The sequence below is a fragment of the Electrophorus electricus genome, chromosome 7 (assembly GCF_041902795.1).
Source record: "Electrophorus electricus isolate QZ-2024a chromosome 7, ASM4190279v1, whole genome shotgun sequence".
In the NCBI taxonomy this organism is placed as follows: Eukaryota; Metazoa; Chordata; class Actinopteri; order Gymnotiformes; family Gymnotidae; genus Electrophorus; species Electrophorus electricus.
The window spans coordinates 17,005,101-17,025,614 of NC_137503.1; the positions used below are offsets into that span (position 1 = coordinate 17,005,101).

At 39.0% G+C, this 20,514-nt stretch overlaps 1 protein-coding gene across 1 annotated transcript in view; it reads left to right on the forward strand.

The window, feature by feature from the left end:
- raly (RALY heterogeneous nuclear ribonucleoprotein) overlaps nt 1–20,514 on the forward strand; it is a 65,099-nt gene that overhangs the window by 17,440 nt on the left and 27,145 nt on the right. The window contains exon 2 of the mRNA XM_081718531.1: nt 5,503–5,605. The gene's annotated coding sequence lies outside the window, so the exon portion shown is untranslated. The remainder of the gene's footprint in view (nt 1–5,502; nt 5,606–20,514) is intronic.

Genomic DNA, 20,514 nt, shown 5'->3' on the forward strand with positions numbered 1-20,514 from the left:
TCCATTATGTCCACAGAACAGTTTCAGGCTGACCTGTCTTTCATAGTCATCTGGCTTTAAAGTGCAGCCTCATGTTAATCCTGCACTGAAGCTCTTCCATGTTTTCCTTCTGTGGTATGTTTCCATCAAACAGATCATAAATTTCATTTTTACAACCAAATATCTATTGGTTGTGGTGACTTTAGAGCTGTTCTTTGCAAATTCCATTACAATTTGTTCTTTTAAAAGTTTGTTCTTCATTATAGTTGCAGAAGTTATAGGTGGAAATAAAACAGTGCTTCATAGGCACTCTAGCTGTGGACATAAAGGAATGCTAATTAATCCATAAAGAGTGATTCAGTGTCTGAGTTAAGGAAATAGATTCAATCAATGGAATCTGTGAAAATGTGACAAACGTGTCAGGCTCTGTAACAAATATCCAGTGCATTAAAAACCATGATAGATGCTACTGTGAGAGCACGTATGTTGTTAGATTTAAGGAAGTTAGTTACACATATTTTAGACTCGACAGTTTTAAAGATTTGGTCGTTTGTAACGCGGGAGGAGGTGGAGAGCGAACACACGTGCGAAGTGACGACACCATAACGAACCAAACTGATTGAATAAGATAAATAAATAATAAATTTAATAACTGACAAACTAATAGAACAGAATAGAATGAAGAACAAACAGGCTAACAGAAAAATACGATAACAGGGTGATGGTGAGAAATGGGCAACAAGGGAATAAAACATTAAGGAAAGACTAACGGAGAACAACAATAATAAAACATAACTGTGAGCATAAAGACAGACAAACGGGAACAACACAGAACCGGGCTACGTAAGTTGAACAAACAATATTGACGACGAAGATACAGAACTAAACAAGGAAAGCAACATGCAGCAAGGGTAACCAAACAGAGAGAACAAATGAGAACTGACCAGAAACCATGAAAGACACTCTAAGACAATGACCAACAAACAAGATACGTAGGGACGGGGTTTTTATAACGCTACAATTAGGGACAAACTCAAAACATCTGGGACTAAGGGGCGGAGAGAGGTAACCACAGAGACTGACGTAAACCCGGAAGTAACTAGGATGCCTGGGAAATGGGGAACGCTCGGGTCTGTGGACGTGACATTGTGAAAGTGATTTAATGTAAAAGTGTTGTTTTTTAAAAACATTTATTTTGGAGGAAGGATGTGTGATTTAGCATTCACCTATATTTTCCACAGCAATAGTAACACACATTAAAACACAGTGAGTGCATTTAAAAAAATAATCTGCCATGCATTAAATGTGGAAAAAAAAAAGTCATTTCACCTGTAAATGAGCAACCTGGCTCTCTCAAAGATAAGGACACAAGTTTGATACAGAGAAAGACAAACAAATCCAAAAGCCGAGGCAAAAAAAATAAAAGCAACAATAGGCTAGGTAGAGTGGTCTACATACAGGGCATACTGGGAATGTAGGGCAGAAACAAGGAACAGGCAAAGGGTCAAAACCAGATTGGCACACGATAATATACAAAGTGTGGCAAAACAGCTGGGACTCAAACACAGCTAAGCCGTGTAAGACTTCATCAACAGAAAGATGAACAAATTAAATAAGGTAAATTACAGGGAATGTGAAAACACACAAGGAATGGGTAAAAGTAATCAGTAGGAGGAAGAGGCAGGGCAAAGGTATGTGCAGTCTTGGGAGTTATGGCTGAGGGTGGACAACTAAATTTGTAAAACTAATTTGTACATTCATGCAGTTCATTTCACCTGTAAATGTGCAACCTGGCTGTTGAAACAGTGTATAATGTGTTAAAATATGCAGAATATTACAGGTGTTGTGAGCTCCATGTGGGTGGAGTCCAGTGCCTCTGATTGGCTGTTTATGAGTTATCTATTAGCTGAGTATTTATGAGGGCAATAAATCTGCTGCCAGTACAAGTTGTGTGTTCTTACCCTCAGGGGCGGTGGGCATCCTTTGTCTGTCAGAGTGATGGATGTCTCAGAGTTCCCGGTGGTCTCATCAGGGCTCCAGACACTGTTAGTGTCAGCATGGAACTGGCCAACTGCTGAACCATAAACAGTTCTGATGGATGGGCCGGCCACACCCTTTTTAGCTGAACTGCCTCAAGATGCTATTCATGAACATCTTCAGGTTATAGCTGAAATGCATGAATGGATTTGGGAGTGTCACTTGTGGACAGGAATAAATAATTTTCAACTACCATGAAATTTTATTTTTATACAGTAAAGAAAATTGGTGACATTCAGTAGGGTTCTTGTATCAAGAGAACAAAGACAGAGAGAAGAGCTTCTGATTATTAGCACTTCCATTTGTACACATCTATAGTGCCATTAGTACACATCTATAGTGCCAGCACAAGGGGCATTTTGGTAATTTCATGACTTGAGCGTTGCAAATTCTGAGAAGGTTCATGCAAAGAAATAGGAGATTTAAGTAATTGATTAATTGCTGTTTTTGTCCACAATGCAGAAATGTGTCTTTGGTTGCTCATGGCATTAAAACATTTCAAAACAATTAACAAGACTTACAACAGACTGTATAAAACACACAACCATCCAAATACTGAATCATTCCCACAGTTTAGAAATCATGATCTCCAATGTTTTTGGTATGAATGACTTGTAAATATTCTTTATAGCCCCTGGCATCCTCCATCACCTGATGGAAGCTGCACAGACTGTAAGGAGGAGACGGTAAAGGGAATTGGGTGGATCCACTATAATTTTCTCCACCTCCTTCTTAATGCAGACCCTGCACAAATCCGTCAGCTGAGTTTGGGTTCTTCTAACTTGCTGCTCACTGTTCACTTTTCTCATATTCTTTCCCTTCCCCTTACAGCATAGTGTCACAAACAGACTGTTATGTTATGATGCAACATGTTTCCCACAAGGGACATGCATGAGAACTTCACCAGATCCTGGCTGGCCTCAAAATGTTCAAATTTTTCTAATTTTTTCTAGAGTTTTCTAATGAGATGCATGTTGTTGTTTAATTAAATCAGTGCTGCCAGTACAAGTCACCTTGACAAATTGACACTGTATGGAAACAAATGGACATAGTTACCAACCGCTAACCAAAAATTTTCAGACAGTACTAAATGATTTTTGACTGCATGACAATAGCACCTCTTTTGGACACACCCTTATGACTTTGCACTCTACATAAGACATTGAACATAGCCTCATGAAAATCTGGCCCATTATTCTAATGTGATGAGAATTTAGTCCATTTAGTCTTTTGTGCCTACAGTGATTAAGCATATGTCCCTATATTAATTCCAGTATCCAAATGTCTTATAATAACTAATCCAACCATCTGTCCAGTGATTGTAAGACTGTTGTCTCACTATTTGTATTGTAACTGATAATATGAGATCTAGGCTTGTTCTAAACGTGTGTGTGTGTGTGTGTTCATAGGATGGACTGCCATATATTTGGTGTGATTTTTAAATATTTTCCAAAAGAAGCAGTGACACCAGAGCTTAGAATCAGAAAATTGGGAGGAGAAAAACAAGAGTTTTGCAAGCTTGCTGGATTGCTAGTTTCAAAGTTACTTTCAAAGCTACTAAAACAACCTTTTTTTTTTTTTTTTTTTTTTTTTAAAGAAGCCCCCAGCAACATGGAAGTGACTATCATATTAACATATCAATTTCCTGCTACAATTGAAATAATGTATTTATTACATCTAATAACTTTATTACTACTCTTCTGTTATGAGTTATGAATATGGGATGGAAGTGACTTGATTACATTTATTTTAACTAAAGTAAAAATACAAATCATCATTTTTTTGTAACTAGTATACACCATATTTCTTTCTCAGCCCTTTTAACCATATTTTATCAGGTCTGTATCTACCCCATTTCTCCTGACCTTTCCTCTCTTTTTATCTGTCTCTTTCTTTCTCACTATTGTTATTCCCATTCCTTTTTCCAATGCCTTGTGTATGGTTATCTGAAGATCTCTATTAGGCCTAATTAATTGGGTCCTAAAATAATGATAACTGCAGAAGGATGAGGTATCCTAAAGGTCTGGGTCTTCAAGGTGCCATTTGAGAGTGAGTGTAAGTTTATCTCAAGTTGGTATTAATTTTTTCCCCCAAGACTCCAAGATTTGATACACGGTTTGGTTTTTGTAAGTGGTGAGTGGCCAGAGATGGCTGGCTCAGAAATTCAATATGCTTGTCTTGCTAGTGATTGCTGTTCTGGCTTCTCCCTCCCAAGGGACCACCTCCCAAGATGGACTGAATCTTCTACGTCATGCTTTTGCATTCTTGTATTTTATCCGAACAGACTGCTGATAAAGTGATAAAATGTATCAGGACATTTGCTTATATTTGCTGCTGTGTAGAATTTTACATTTTTAAAGACATTATGCATTGATTACCCCCAGTGTTGCATGGTTATGGCTTTACCTAACTGTTGATAAATGGCCAATAATTAGAGAACAATGCTATTAGTTATGTAAGTCAATAATAAAGTTTCATGCTATGACTCACCAAAATTGTGTGATTACATTTGTAGAAGAGAAAATATCACTTGCTAATGCAAGAAAAACCTTCAGTCCCATTTTGTGTGACAGAAGCTTACCTTCAAATAACCTATAAAATGAGTCTTTCATAAACAGACACCTCTTGAAGGTCTACATAGATAGGACATTGTGGATTTTGCATGAATGTCTCAAGTTGGTACAGTTTTAATTAAAAAGAGGAGCATCTTCCCTGAGTAGTCTTTTTGTTAATTGGTTATCACTTTGCAGAATATGATTACAATGTTCTTGTTTGTTCGTTTTGTTTGTTTGTTTTTGTAATGTTGATTGAATTAAAGGAGCAAGAATATGATTACAATGTTCTTGTTTGTTTTGTTTGTTTGTTTTCATAGTGTTGATTGAATTAAAGGAGCAAGATCTTTGCATTTGTAAAGTAGGCCTGAGCAATCCAACCTATTATTTATGATGACACACCTACAATTAGTTATATGTGCAGGTTAACTAACTATACAGTAAATTGATAAGAAAATTATAAAATACCAAAAATATTTTAAAAATCAAATACCTGAAGAGGAGTGCTGACAAGTGTTAATATGACATTATGTTAAAATGTTAAATATGTTTAAATGTTTCATGGTGAACTTTAAGGCCAGACTTGATGTGTTTTATCATTAATTTTGGACCCCCATAATTATTTAAATTATTTCAATATTTTGCTGCTATCCCTGCATGTCATGACTGACTCATTCCAGCTCTGTATATTAATCTGACTCTTGATTTGCTCTGATTATTAAGATTAATTGAAAATACAAATGACTTCTGTATTTACAGGAATGATTCCCAGACTAGCTAAATGAGTGTATATCACTTTGCAACCAATTCAACCTACTGTCTTAGCAGTTATGCTTTTGTAATTTTTCTTGGCCATCTATCAGCATTATAGCTTCAGTTCTGAATGCTATAAATATTTTATTGTTTGAAATCCAATTTTTTTTTTTTTAAATAGCAGGGCTCAGCCAGGCAGAGAGAAATAATTGAGTGACTGTAACGAATCTGCTGGCCCAAGTGCCGATGGGCGTGGAGCAGGACGCATAGACTCCCTCGATAAGGTGAAACATTTATTAACGAAAGACACAAACAACACTGGTGGCACTCATACACAATATTAACAAAATACATGACTTCCATAATTAACACAACACACTACACAATAACACTTAACAAGGACTACATACGCGCTTAACATAACAGCAGACTAACAATGACCAACACCATACACACACCAGCAAAGATTTAAATAGACATAACAACGTTAAACCCCATGCCAGTGTGCGTAATCACAAAAGGCGTGGCCACACACAAGATGAACCACCCCCTGCACGCGGCAGGCTGTACCATGTGACTCGTGGGGGGGGAGCGTCCCGTGACAGTGACAAATTTTTGCTTTGTATTGCACTCTGTATGTATGGATGTATTGTAGACCAATGCCTTATGGCCTTATATCAGAAATAGAAAGGGCTGCAACTTTTAATTTTCATTGTTTGTCTGTTTCAATTTGGTTTTATGTTTGTTGATTACTTTGAGTTGTTCGAATCTCACCAATGATCTTTTGTTTTGCAAAATAGCTTGTTTGTGTGTATCTACAGCTCTAGAAATAAAATAAGAGACCACCACTCCAATTTTTTCTTAAATCAGCATCTCCACATGTAGAGCAGCCATTCCATTCAAGTGTTTGTTGAATTCCTTCACAGACACACCTCGTTCTACTTAATGAGATGCTGAATAGGTGATCACCTTAACAAAATCCTACTGTAATGAGCAACAGTATAAAAACCACTGCTGCTGTCATCAATATTCTCTCCTTATAGAACTAGTTGGATGGGAAAAGCAGTGCTAGGACTACCCAAAAAGTAAGTATTGTCAAAATACAGCAACAGACCATGCCCAAAGACTTGAAAAGTAAGGTTCTTAATGAGGAAAAGAAGGGTTCAATTGTAGCTTTACTGGCAGAGGGATACAGTGAGCATCAGGTTGCTTCTATCTTGAAAATTTCAAAAATTACAGTTCATAAGAACAAGGTCAAGCAGCAAACGCATGCAACAACAACAGCTACAAACTGGCAGAGTTCAAAAACGACTCTACCCACCGTGATGATCACCACCTCATTCGAATGTCACTTATCACCATAAGATGATGTCAAGTGAACTACAAAAAGAATGGCATGCAGCAGCTGGAGTGAATTGCACAGCGAGGATGGTTCGAAACAGGCTTCTGGAGACAAGGCTGAAGTTGTGCAAAGCTAGAAAAAAAGCCTTCATCATTTAGATGCAAAGAAGTGCCAGACTGAAGTTTGCAAAAGACTATAAGGATTAGACCGTAGAGGAATGGAGTATGGTCATCTTCTCTGATTAGCGCAATTTTTAGCTTTGTCCAACACCTGGTTGTGTAATGGTTAGACGGAGACCTGGAGAGGCCTACACGCCAGAGTGTCTCGCATCCACTATGAAATTTTGGTGCAAGATTGGAATGAGGCAGATTTGTCTTTGTGAAGGACACATGAATCAAGCCACTTACAAAACTGCTGGAGGAAAGCTTCCTTCTGCTCTGACAATGTTCCCCAACTCTGAAGATTGATGATTGTTTTTTTAAATAGGACAATGCTCCATGTCACACAGCCAGGTCAAACTGTGGATGAGGGACCACCAGATCAAGACCCAATCATGGCTACCCGATCTCCAGACCTGAACCCCAATGAAAACCTCTGGAATGTGATCAAGAGGAAGATGGATGGTCACAAGCCATCAAACAAAGCCGAGCTCCTGGAATTTCTGTGCCAGGAGTGGCGTAAAGTTACCGAACAGCAATATGAAAGACTGGCGGAAACCATGCCAAGACGCATGAAAGCTGTAATTAAAAATCAGGGTTATTCCACCAAATATTTATTTCTTGACACACCCTATTTGAAATATTAATACTGTGTCATTGTGAATATGAGCTTGTTTTCTTTGCATTTGTGGTCTGAAATTTCTGTAACTGTTTTGACCATTAGTCATTTTCATTAAAAAAAACATGCTCTAAAATGCAATATTTTTATTTGGAATTTGGAAGAAATGTTGCCAGTAATTTATAGAATAAAACAAAACTGCTCAGCCTGGTTAAATGCATACCCATCAATTGTAAAACTAGAGAAACTGATAATTTTGTAGTGGTCTCTTATTATATATATATATATATATATATATATATATATATATATATATATATATATATATATATTACTTACTTATTTATTTATTTATTTTTGCCTAATTATTTATTGTAAATACGGAAGTTTGTAAAGAAACTTACCTTTGTCTCTTTTGGCCTAGTGTCTATATGAGTAAATCTTGTCTCTTAAACATCATTAAATTAATACAGAATACACCCCACCACAAAAAATGCAACAATGTCTTGCTTTGTGCCTTTCTATACTCTATTGGAAATGTGATGACCACTGTAAAATTGGATCATGTCTAATCAGTTTTTAGTCAACATTTGGACTTTTGTCCATTTTTGATGTTTTATTATTTGGTTTGGTCTCTAGCAGGGACTATATTACATTTTAAATATAATTGTAAACTGCAAATATAATTAGAGCTACACAACAGCAGTAACTGCTGCATCCTGTACCTCAGCACTGGCTTTTTCTTTCTTTCTGAGTTCTTCTCAGACAGTTGCTGTATTTGAAAGCAGGGGTGTTTGTAAATGGGCATAGACATGAGATTCTTATGTGAATTCTTAGGATGTCCTGAAAGCTGATTTAATTTCAATCCTAGCATCCCTCCACTCCCTACACTTCCTGACAGGAAATTTAGATCACCCATGAGAACTCCATGATTCTGACTGCCCTGTCCTCTGCCTTTTTATTCACCATGGTGTATTGGCAGAGGTAACAGCATAGGTTTACTGTTGTCTCAAAAGTGGCATTTCACCCCAATTTCCTTCTCTGCTCTTTCAGTCTCTTCTTTCAAATTTCACACTATTTATAGTGTCTTTCCCCACTAATTTACCACCCTCCAGGTTCCCTAAACAACTACACTGATGAGCATGACATCCTCTTGAGACAATTCCCCATTGACAGAAAGCTTCTTTTAGGAGAAGGTTGCAGCAATCTACCAGTCATTTTCCTCTGTTCCCACTCTTTCCACCAGTGTTCATACATCTACATCCAATTTTGTGGCTTTTTTTCTCTTCTCTCCTTCAACACAAAATCCTTCAACTCCTGACTTCCAGCAATCCAACTACATGCCTGCTGAATCCCATTCCTTCTACTCTGTTCCAAACAATTGCTTCTGCTTCCATCCATCTCTGCCATCAACAACTCCTTATTCTCTGGTACCACCCTGGTGGTACCAATCCTTAAGAAGGCCAGATTTGTCAGCGCCAACATGAGCAATTACAGACCGGTATCACTTCTCTCTTTCCTCTCAGAAGTTCTTGAACGAGCAGTCTACAATCAATGATCTTTTTTCCTCACACAGAACCAGCTCCACAATCTGAATCATTCTGGCTACAAACCACCATATTCAACCGATCAGTCCTCATAGCAGTGATGGTGAAACGTCATGCTGCTAAAGCTGCCAAACTGTTCTCTCTTCATTGTTATGGACCTTTTGGTAGCCATTGACACAGTAAGCCACATCTTCCTCTCTGTTCTCTCCAGTATCTGTGAGACTAGCTCTGCATGGAAATGGTTCCAATCCTATCTGGAAGGCTGGTCCTAACAGGTAACATGGAAATCTATGTAGACTGTCTACCAGACCTCAGTACTAGGCCTCTTCTCTTTTCTTTGTATACTCACTCTCTTGATGATATAATAACTTCTCATGGCTTCTCGTACTACTGCTGATGACACCCAATTAATTCTTTCCTTCCCATTTTCTGACACAAGTTTCCAGTAATATCTCAGCTTGCTTGACTGATATTGCTTCATGGATAACAGCCCACCACTTGAAGCTCAACCCCAGCAAAACCAAGCTTCTGTAAATCCCATGAACTGCCAATCCAAGTTTCTTTTGAGAACTCCATGGTATAATCATCTGAAGCTGCTCGTAACCTTGGCATAACATTGGACAGCCAGTTGTCATTCTCAAACCTGACCCAGTCTTGCAGATTTTTCCTTTATAATATATGAAGGATTTGGTCCTTTCTCTCACAGGAAGCTATCAAGGTGCTTGTGCAGATACTTGTCTTCTCAAAGCTACACTACTGCAAATTGCTACTTCCTGGCCTTCCCCTATGGGCTATCAGACCTCTGAAACTGATCCAGAATGCAGAAGCATGACTAATGTTCAATCTTATGAAGTTCACGCATGTCACTCCATTGCTGTTTTCCCTTCACTGGCTTACAGTAGCTGTCTGCATCAGATTTAAAATCCTTTTGCTTGCCTACAAAGCCAAAAATGGACCAGCCCCTCTCTAAATGAGGATAATGGTCGAAGCCCGATCCATACCTCAAGTACTTCGAACGTCAAGTATGGCTCGGCTTGAAACCCCTTACCTGAAGTCTCATGGAAGACATGCATCAAGACTCTAGTCTCTGTCTTGGCTCCTAGATGGTGGAATAAAGACCCTTGCAGTCTTCACACACAGACTGAAGACTTATCTATTTGTTGAATATTTAAATGACCATTAATCCTGCATTTATGCTGAATAACTGAAACTCTAGTACTTATTGTTTGGGATTGTCTGTTATTAGTTATCATTGTTTGATATAGAGCTTATGCTTATTTTTGCACTTCTTCTGTGGGTATCAGCATTGATTTCTCCATTTCAGCTGTTTTCTAGTTCAGCTGTATCTTGAACTCTAACCTACTGGCTAGTATGCATTCTATGAGTAAATGACACAGCATCTTTGTAAGTTGCCCTGGATAAGAACATCTGCTGAATGCCAAAAATATAAATCCAGATGTAAATATCATGTAAAAATGTAGATGAAAACAAGAAAAGATAAATGCAAATCATTTAAATTTTTTGCTTCCAAAAAGCAAAACATTTTGTTTCTAAAAATTTCTAGGGGTGCCAATAATTGTGGCATATGTGGTTTTGTTACAAATAATTTCTTGATGAGGGATTCTTGGATTTCTCTTATGTTTTCAGTGTAAGATTCGGCTAATTCACCAAAAGGTGAACTCTTTTCACTCATCTTGAGTAGGAGTGCCAATAATTGTGGTTCAGATTGTATATATGGAATTCACTCTGGATAGGGGCAACTGCCAAATTTACATGTTTCTGGTAGTCATTTTACAACACTAATATCTGAGAATTAAAGTGCAGATGAGAGTGAAGATTAGGGGAAATCCCTTATTGTGAGATTCATAACAAGCTGTTAAATTACACATTAGGCCCTCACATTTTGTAACTTATCAAAGTCGCAATTTTATATTGTCAATTAAAAATTGAGTTATGAGTACATTTGTCTTGTTTTTTAGAATGATTGCATAGTTTTAGGCTAACTAGATATCGGTTAGGTGGCACAAGCCCTGGGGAAAGAAGGATGAGACACAGGCGTGAGTCCCAGAACAGAAAGACCTTTAATAAAAGGAACGTAAAACAACAATTGACGTGCACTCACTACAAATAGACTGCCATGACCAACAGTCCAGACATTGTGACGACAAAGGGAGAAGCATACAACGCGGTTTAAATACATTTACTAACAAGGTGCTTAACTATAGACAGGTGAAACGTATCAATCTAACAAGGCTGCATGGCTACAAATAAAGGAAATGTAAACAAGGGGGAAAGTCAAATAGACACAATGACAACCACAACAATAGCATGTGGCAGGGCTGTATCATGTGGGCTAGGGCTGTGTGCTGTGACATTAGAACTACATATCAGTGAGACAAATCCTTTGCTGTGCTGATTGGCTGGTTGAAGTTATTTCCATTCTGTTTTAGTTTACTATTTGAATGTACCTGTGTTAGTATGAGCTACTGCAAAACAAAATTTATTGTAAATTATATCATACTATCTTGTTAAAGCAATAAAACCATTCTAAATCTAACTATGACTCCAGAGTTGCCATGGAAGAAGTGTGGTGACCCCAGTACCACAAAATTAGCCCTTTGGGGAGTTTCTCTTCTCAAATTAAAATTGCCAGTAGATATTAGTTCTGTCCAAACAGGTGATTTAATTCAGGCATTTGGCTGAAGAGCTGAAGAGCCACTGGCACTGATCATTTGTGACATTGCCATCTCTCTTGCTATTCATTGCTACAAACAGAAGCACAGTCAGAATTCTGCATATAATTTAGTAGTGTATTTGTTATGAAAATAGAAACTCAGACACAAATGGCCATTCTGCAAAACTACTGGAATATGACCGTGCCAAAGCTGGACATATTGCGTGCTCAAATCCTGTATTTTTCATTCATTAGTTGGATCCATTCATCAGGTAGTTAGTTTACCCACTTTAGAGGATTAGGTTCTATGTGTGTTCCCTTCTCTAACATATTGTCATCCCTTTTTACTAATTTTCTCTTCCACATCATTAAAATTTCTCATTTCCTATCATCTGTTTTCATTCTTTTGCTTCCTATCTGTCTCTTGTGTCCAGCTTCTCCATTCTTCCTCTTTTGTTTGCACTGGTGAGTTGCTAGTCATTAACCCATGCTTCTCTATCTGCCTCTCTCATTGTATGTTTCTCCCTCTTGTGGCTAGTGGTACAGCATGTGTCTGACAGGCATTTAGCGACTAGGGGAGACTGACTGTTGGTCTTTTCTGATTCGTTTTAATCCATTCGAGTGAAGAAGAACGGGACGGGAACAGATGGAGTCAGGTGACACTCAGAGGTGACATCACTCTCTCCCTGTTAATAACACATTTACGTTCTATGTCGTTTTGTGCTCTCACCCGCTGTGCTGCCCTTTTACTAATTTTCTACCTCTCCCTCTTAGTCTTCCATATCATTAAATATTCCTCAAAATCTCTTTTCTTATTTTTTCTCCTATCTGTCTTCTAATATCTATCTTTCTTATTTTCCCCTTGAGTGATCCCCTTGTACTGATTTCTCTGTGTCCCTGCTTTTGTTCATCTTTCTTCAACATCCCTACCTTTACAATGTCTCGCTAAGCATTCAAGTTACTCCTCTTCTCTTTCCCCTGTTTCCCCACCTCTTTCTCTGTGCATGGGCCTGATATGTATGAGGGAAAGAGTGCAGGTTGCTAGAAAGAGGGGCCTAATGAAGAATGTATTGATTTCCTATAAGAAGGATTTAATCAAAGTCCCTCAACACATCCAGAGGGACAGGGGCCTCACTGCAGCACGAAATTACACTTCATACACTATCTATTTTTCAGCCACTGCGATAAATGGAACTGCCCAGCAGATAGATGAAAGTCTCTGTAGCTCATACATCATTCCTGAACAAGGGGAGGAAAGCAAAGTGATTGAGACGGGCAGGAACAACAACCAATGATAAATAGCCAGGGAGGTGGCAAGAGGGTGGAGTAAGCACTAACCAACTGCAAGAGGGAGGTGGAGAGAGGTCACATATAACTAAGGATAATTCACAGATTTTACTCTCCATTGAATTAGAATTAAACATTATTGCATTATTGGTCAACAAGGATCTACAAAGCAATTAAGAACAGCATCTTGAATATGATAGGCTGTTGCTGTGGAGCTTTTTATATGACACACTTCTCTTTTGCTTTGCTACCATAACACCCTTTGATGAAGACATTGAGCAATTAAAATTCAATAGATCAATACAGTACTGCATTAATGTGGTGTTGCCTATGGTGACCTCAGCATTGCTGTCGTATGTTATGTGTGTTTAGCCAGTCACATTGCAATCTCACCCACACCTACACACACTTGTAGAGAGTTCCATAAATATAGTACGTTCAAATGATTCTTGCCAACGCTTTTCCACCAAACCACCAAATCATGATATTGAATGTTCATTTTTTTCAGCACCAGAGATATCAGAATTATTTTCTTGGTTTAAGATATGCAAATAAACATACTGGAGCAAGTAAACAAAATCTAAATGAAGTACTGTAATTCAGCTATAACTCTGAATAAGGCAAAAGCCAGGACTTTTGATGAAAAGCTTTTTTACTTAGTCCATAATTTGGTTTTGGATAAAACTGACTTAAAACATTAGATATGTAGTTATTATTTTAAATTTTCTCATCCACCATTTCATAATGTTTAAGATCCTTAAGCCCCCCAGGAAGAAAGGTTCTATTGCATTCCATAGTCAGCATGCTGCAGAGGCACCTAACTAAGATTATAGCTCCTTCAAACAACAGATGTTCCCATATAGGCCAGCCTGTATTATTTAGGGCTTGCTGCAATCTGATAGAGCACGACCTTATTATAAATTGCTGGAGAATGTGTTCCCAAGCCAAAAATCATGAAGCTTTAGCCAGTGGGTGTTGAACTGAGTACAGATTTGCTCAGAGGTCTTAAAATCAAGAAGTATGAAGATTACTTTCATACTGTCATACCACCCAAACCCCTATCACACTACACTACCCAGCAGACTGTTCGTCACCCGGCCAACGACTCGGCCAATCAAGGACATTCAATCAGATATTTGTCACCGGAATACTGAATGTTTGTTCAGAGGATTTTGTATATAAGCCTGTCTCAAGCTCTTAAACATTGCAAAGTATTACCTCTAGATTCTCTAAGCATACAGAGCATAATTTTCTTTGATTATCTTCCTGTGTACCGTATCCTGATTTTCTATTTCTCTTTGCTGATTTTTGTCTGCCCCTTTTTTGGAATTACTGCCTGGTTTTGGATTGCTCTTCTGGTTTTGGATTGCTCTTCTTTTTTGGAATTACTGCCTGGTTTTGGATTGCATCAACGAGGTCACATACCAACTCAATCTGCCTTCATACTTCCGTATCTCAAGGTCCTTTCATGTGTCTCTTCTCAAGCCTGTTATTTCAGGTCCTTTGGAAGAGGTTTCTCTAGATGATACCCCGCCTCAGCCTATTAAATATGACAGCACTCCGGTATACGCAGTGCACCACATTCTGGACTCCAGGAGAAGGGGTGGTTCAGTACAATACCTGGTGCACTGGGAGGGATTTGGCCCTGAAGAACAAAGCTGGGTCCCTTGCTGTAATGTACTGGATCCTGGCCTCCTTTCGGACTTCCACACAAGATTCTCGGACAAGCCTGCTCCTCATCTGTGGGGTTGCCCTTGCCACCTTCCTGTGGAGGATTCTCATACTGGACCGGAGTCCGCCATGCAGGCAAGGGATCATCGTGGTCATCCACGTGCCTTGGCCATCCCAGACTCTTTAGAGGGAGGTACTGTCATACCGCCCAAGTGCCTCACATCACATTACACTACCCAGCAGACCGAGCATAAACATACCAAGCGTATGCAAAATCAGGGTACTATAGTCACAGTGCATTATGTTATAATTCTTGCTGAGCCAGTCAGAGGAACGAACACATTAGTTTAAAACACAGATCTTTTTTTTTTTTGGTTTTGTTGTTCTTAACTCTGCTTTGAGAAATGTCTAAAATATGACATGACAAATGAAATGATGATAAATGTAACTGAAATGTAAGGATTAGTTCATTTTTATTTATTTATATAATTTAATTTTACAATTTGATTTGGGGTGGCAACTGGAGGGACAAGGATTTTTTGTGTGGCAGCTGCCACGCTCTGCCACCCATGTGACTATGCCTTTGCAGTTTTCACAAGCATTCCTCAAAAATGCTCCAAGCATTTTCAATGTGCTTTTAACAAAGTGTCTCAGAAAAAAAACCTTCAAATCATTGTTTAGGCAAAACTTGACTCTTCATGCTAATACAAGCTCATTTATGAAGCTGTGTTGCAAAATATACCCAATTATCCTAAACCTTTGTCAGATTGTGAAATAGCCCTTATTTTAAGCAAGAGAGTAGGCCAGGATCTCAATGCTTATTGTACTTCTGTATGTAAAATTTGCTTTTTGCTGCTATGTTTTTCTTTCACGGATCATAATTTGATTTTTTAACATTTTTTTTTGGTTTATGTTCTGTGTGGGTGTATCTCAACCTTACCTGCCTTCCTGCTGCGAGCTCTCTCCCTACTAAATTTCACTTTTGTTGCTTCTTTACTGGGTGAGTTTTTAACCACACATTGGTTGCAATGTGTGTCCTTGCTGTTCCTGGGCTGGTTGTTGATTGGTATAGCAGGATGGCTAACGTAGCATGGTTAATAGGTCCAAGTCACACTGGCCACAGCTTTTTTTCTACCAATGCAGACTGGTTCTCTGTCAATAAAGACCTGCCATGATCTTTTCTGGTTGTATGCAGCATCTTTTTTTTTTTTTTTGCCTTGGAGTGTTTGTGGCTGGCCTACCTACCTCACTACTAGGCTATGCTGCTCCAATACACACCATTACAACTTCGCAGCTTCTGTTCCTGCTATCGCCTGGACTCTTCCACCTACATGCTATGCCAGTCACTTGGCACTGTTCGCCGCCCCCATTATATTCATCGCTCCTACAGGCCTCTGTTCTCTACTTCCCATTCATCTGACTCTGCTATTCCTGTTTTCTGGAAAAATGGATGACACCAACAAACCACAGAATTAACTTTAATGTTCTTCGCCCTCTCCCTCGCATCCTTTCCCAGCCCCCCTTGGGGAAAACTCTACGACTAATAAACTTAACTTTGCATTGCTGAACTGTCACTCCCTCACGAATAAAGCCTCCATATGCCACGATCTCATTGTGTAAAACAAATTTTACTTATTCTTTCTTACTGAGACTTGGCAGCAACCTGAAGACTACTTGCATCTCAATTTACTAACACCCAGTGGCCATAATTATTTGGCTAAACCCAGAACCCAGGGAAAAGGTGGTGGTCTGGCTGCTTAATGTCTCTGCCTGTACCTTTCATGAGGTATCCTCATTTGAATATTTGGTGTTGAAGCTAACCAGTACTTACCAGTACTGTTTTTGTTAATCTACCGACCACCCAGTACATCTTCAGACATTCTTTCAGAATTCATTGAGGTTCTCACTCTGGCCAGTGCAATGTGTTCAGCGATGGTTGTGCTAGGGGACTTTAATATCAATGTTGACACTAATTGTTCATTTTCAGTTGAATTCCTATCTATGCTTGACTATTTTTCTCTGGCTCAACATGTTGATTTTCCTACCCACTCTCATTGTCACACATCAGATTTAATCTGCTCTTCTGGTTTAGATATTGCTTCTGATACTGGATCGCTAGTTGGTATCTCTGATCATAAACTTATTGAAGCCACAGCTACTATCTCAGTCACTTGGCCATGTACTAAATCCCTCATCTCTTTCCCTTCATATCAAAGCTGTTGACCCTCTCACTTTCTCTGATTACCTCTACTCCTCTCCCCTGATGTCTGTTTCAAAACTGTGTTCTACTGATGATATTCTCTCTATGTATAATGTTTCCATCTCTGAGCTACTTGAACAGTTAGCACCTCTCAAGTCCAGGCAGGTTCCCTCTGGTCATTCTTCTCCATGGTTTTCCCTGAGTTACATACCCCGAAAACCAAAGGTTGGCACCTTGAGCACCTCTATAAGAGAACTGGTGTCATTGTTCATAAAGTAGCCTAATCCAGCCATATGCTTAATTATAGGTCAGCTCTAAATACTGCCCACTCACACTTTATTTAATCTATCATAATACCAAAACTCTCTTTTCCACTATTAATAAGATCATTTAGCCTCCATCTTCCTCTCCATCTGGTACTGCTGAACAATGTGAAGGGTTTCTTAGATTCTTTAATGAAAAAATAACCAAAATTAACCAGTTTTTCCCCTCTGCTCTCCCTACATCCAATTATGGGGACACCCTTATCACCCCTGCTGCTGAACAATTTTCTGCTTTCTCTCTAACTCAACCTTCCCTAATCTCTGAGATTATAGCAAAATATAAACTTGATCCTGCCCCCACTACTCTTCTTAAGAAGTGTTGTTCTCATATTTCTGCTCTAATCTGTCATCTCATTAATGCATCCCTTACGTTAGGTTATGTTCCTTAAACTCTCAAAACCTCAGATATCACTTCCATTCTTAAAAAACCTGGACTAATTGCTGCACTTCTTGATAATTACCAACCCATTTCCAATCTCCCCTTTCAGGCCAAGGTATTAGAAAAAGTTGTAGCTTCTCAACTGCAGTGTATCCTAAATACACAGGCTCTGTTTGAACCTGTTCAGTCTGGTTTCCATCCCATGCACAACACTGAGACAGCCCTCTTGCATGTTCTAAATGATCTTCTTCTCTCTGCTGATTCTGGTGACCTGAGTATTCTCCTCCTTCTAGATTTAAGTGCCACATTTGACACAAATAATCATAACATACTCATTGCCCACCTCTCAACCATTGGCATTGCTAACACAGTTCTTGAATGGTTCTCATCCTACATTTCTAATAGAACACATTATGTTGTTTTAGGTAAACACAAATTGCACACTGCTACTGTCACTCAAGGTGTTCCCCAGGGATCTGTCCTTGGCCCTCTCCTGTTCATTATGTATATGATACTCCTTGGTCAGATTATCTGCAGGCATGGTCTTCATTTCCACTGTTATTCGGATGACACTTAGATCTATATTAACACCAAAGCTAACACTATCCTACCACCTCCTGTTTTATACTCCTGTATCCAAGATCTCAAGCAGTGGATGAGCATAAACATCTTAACTCAATTCTGATAAAATGTAATTTCTACTTATTGGCCAAAATATCAAAATTCTCCAATCTTAAATTAAATATGGACAGTATCTTGATCAGTTCCTCATCCACGGTCAGGAACCTTGGTGTATTCTTTGACTCTTCTCTCTCTTTTGAACCCCACATCAAGTCAAAAATGCCCTTTTCACCTCTGTAATATTGCTAGGCTTAGGCCCATGCTCTCCACACATGACGCTGAGACCTTGGTTCACGCCTTCATCACCTCCTGTATTGATTACTGTAACTCTTACTTGGCATCCCTAACAAAACCATCCACTCATTTCAATATGTCCAAAACTCAGCTGCAAGCATCCTCCTTCATATAAGGAAATCAGTTCACATCACTCCTAGTCTACATCAGCTACACTGGCTCCCTGTCCCTGAACACATTCAGTTCAAAATCCTCCTCCTTACATACAAAGCTCTGCATGGTCTTGCACCTCCCTATCTAGCTCAACTCCTACTCCCTTACTGCCCCACCTGTACACTTCAGTCCTCTAATGCAGGTCTCCTCTCCATCCCCAAGTTTAGACTGGTGTCTGTAGGAGGCAGATCTTAGTGGCAGAGGCAGATCTGTAGGAGGCAGATCCTAGTGGCTCCAAAATTGTGGAACACTTTACCTCAATCTCTCAGTCTCTGCTCCACACTCTCCTTCAAATCTCAACTTAAAACATACCTCTTTTTCCCAACACTTTTCATAACCTCTTTTCTTATCTGTATTTGTTAATAATTGTGTTGTGTAAATTTGTGTGAACTTCATTTTTTCCCCCCACTATCATTGTAAAGCAACCTTGTGTCAGTGAAAGGCACTCTATAAATTGAACTTATTATTATTATTATTATTATTATTATTACTGAGCATCATCCTTAACACAGTTACAGATATAAATCATTTGGCTAACTATAAGTTGGACAGTGCCTGTAAGGTTATTAGCATGATGCATATATTACCCCAGAGTCATACAGATTCTCTATCTCTACACACACACACACACACACACACACACACACACACACACACACACACACACACACACACACACACACACACCAAAAATATTGCCTAGCTGTCTGCCTTAGTACAGCAACGACTTTCCCCCTGGCCTAGAAGGCTCACGAAAGCTACAAAAGTACTGTAGCTCTGTTTATTTAACAGTGTTTAGAAGTAGATGGGCAGAGTCAGGTTTGCCCATGAGCAGTATTCATGGTCCTAAAGCTTGCCTGTTTAATTATGCATCCAACATGTGAAACAGGAAGCGAGGAGTCAAAGCAAGAGGTTATCCGTGACAGCAGATGGACCCCATGGCTAATTGAAGCTGGCGGAGGGAAACATTCCTCTCCATTGGCTGGCTAGGATGCTCTTAACATGAAGTATCCTTTTAGTTAGGGCTTTGGTTTCATATGTTCCTTCTAGGCACCCATTTGTGGTCAAAAGTGAATGAGATGAGACTGGAGAACATGTTGCCTTTTTAAACTTTTGACTTCACAGTTCCTTCTTTTGTGAGTTGCATTTTCTGCATTTTGTTTGTGGTCTTATCCTAGATTTTGCACTTGGCATTAAAGTTTAGGACTGATGACTAGTGTGCGTTCATGGTGTTAGGCAATGGCACATGTAATGTGTTTTTTAGGGGGACATATCTACTATATTGACAGTACTTGATATTTTTAAACATTATGGGTTCTCTTTCAATAATAAAGCTTATAAGATCTTCTAAGATAAGAACTATAAGATCTTATAAGATAAGAACTGGCATGCACACAAATGAGCAGGCATACCAGCTGTCCTTTTTCTGGGGGAAGGGGCTCTATTGCACAAAATCAAATCAAATCAAATCAAATTTATTTATATAGCACTTTTTACAACAGATGTCACAAAGCAGCTTTACAAATGTCCAAGCCCCCAGTGAGCCAGCCGAGGGCGAGAGTTGCAAGGAAAAACGTCCTAGAGCATGAGGAAGAAACCTTGAGAGGAAGCAAGACTCAAAGGGAGGGGCCCATCCTCCTCTGGCTGACAATGGTCACCACAATAGTAACAATTTTAAGAAAAATATAAATAAATAATAATAAAATGGAAAAAAATAAACAATTAATGTCTAGTCATGTTAGACATTAATTCCCAGTTGTAGTCTGGTCCTGATGGTGTGCGTGTGTCTGAAAGCCATCCTCCACGATAATGTCCATCAAGGGCAACAGAGAAGTTGTTGGCTGGATAGAAGGTGTGGTTGGCTACAGCAGGGGACATGAGGGGGTGGTGGGAGTATCCATGACAGCTGAGATGGGTTGAGGCTC